Source organism: Phocoena phocoena, chromosome 11, assembly GCF_963924675.1.
Source record: "Phocoena phocoena chromosome 11, mPhoPho1.1, whole genome shotgun sequence".
NCBI classification, from domain to species: Eukaryota; Metazoa; Chordata; class Mammalia; order Artiodactyla; family Phocoenidae; genus Phocoena; species Phocoena phocoena.
The window spans coordinates 66,748,887-66,750,164 of NC_089229.1; the positions used below are offsets into that span (position 1 = coordinate 66,748,887).

The 1,278-nt window shown below is 44.3% G+C and overlaps 1 pseudogene; it reads right to left on the minus strand.

Annotated features, from left to right (window-relative positions):
• Positions 1–582: 582 nt before the first annotated feature.
• LOC136131404 (putative ribosomal protein eL39-like 5) lies at positions 583–801 on the minus strand (annotated as a pseudogene).
• Between the last annotated feature and the right edge of the window lie 477 nt (positions 802–1,278).

Genomic DNA, 1,278 nt, shown 5'->3' on the forward strand with positions numbered 1-1,278 from the left:
TGGAAAACATCACTGACACAGGATATCCTGGTGGCTGAGCCACTCTTCACCCTGGACGTGAAAGATGCTGCCTGCCAAGTGGAACTGACCCGGAAGGTGAGAGGTTTGCAGCATTAACAGGTGCTTTTCACGTCGTCATCAATTACGGTCATGGCACCGCTCTGGTTCTTTTAACCTTCATCTGAAGCGTGATGCCTCTGTTAAGACTTGATTTTGGATGGAAGAAAAAGAATCTCTCTCCTGAAGACCAAGCTCACTTTATCAAATGCATTTTAGGACAGGACAAAACCTACTCCTCTCTTTACTTTGTGTGAAATCCTCTCCCTAGAGCAGACTGGAGAGTCTTAACCAAGTACATCAAATGTCAACATATTTTTTCCAACGAAAGGTTTCACATATTTATTACTAAGCCCCAAAGCACTAGTGCAGAAACACTGACAACAAAAGAACCAACCATTCCATTTCTCCCATAAAACACATGTGGCTTTTCAGACAGTAGTGATGTTCCCACTACCGTGATATGGTAAGATGCAAGTGACCTTGACACAACATAAATGTGTGCCACTTCATATTTGAGCCTCCTTATAGACCCAGCTTCGTTCTTGTCCAATGTCTTCTCTTGGAGTTGTATCTGATTTTATTACCAGTTTTCATTCAAATAAATTGGGGAATGGGATGATTCAGCATTTGTTTCTTGGCCAGGAATTGCTTGATCCTGAAAGTCTTGTGAGGAGACCTGGCAAGGAGCAAATTCAACCGCACATAGGATGGCAGAGAAGAAAAGAGAGCAAATGTCAACATCTGGCTTCTTATTAACATTTAGCTCCAAACCTAGAAGAACTCTATCATACTCTCCCTTTATTTTGTTTTCTGTTTGTTTGTTTTGTTTTTACTACCTGATCTAATCCATCAGTAAGTCCTCATGGCTTTTTCTCCAAAATCTATCCCTTCTGTCCAACCTTGTCCCCTCCTCTCCCTTGCAACCCCTTGAATTCAAGCTACCAAGGCCTCAGGCTGCCCTTCTCTGGCAGGCGCCATGGCTCTAATGATTCCTTCTCCTTTCACCCTTGGCCCTTTTAATGTCCGGCCTCCACAGAGGGACCAGATAAATGCTTTTAAAAATGTAAATCTTGTCACTCCCTGTCTCCTGTTTAAAATCTTTCACTGGCTGCCCATTGACATTGAACTAGAACCTGAATCCCTTACCTTGACTGCCAGGCCCTGCCTACGCGTCAGCCCCCACGGCCCCCACACCTCTCTCTGTGCTGCCTCCACATG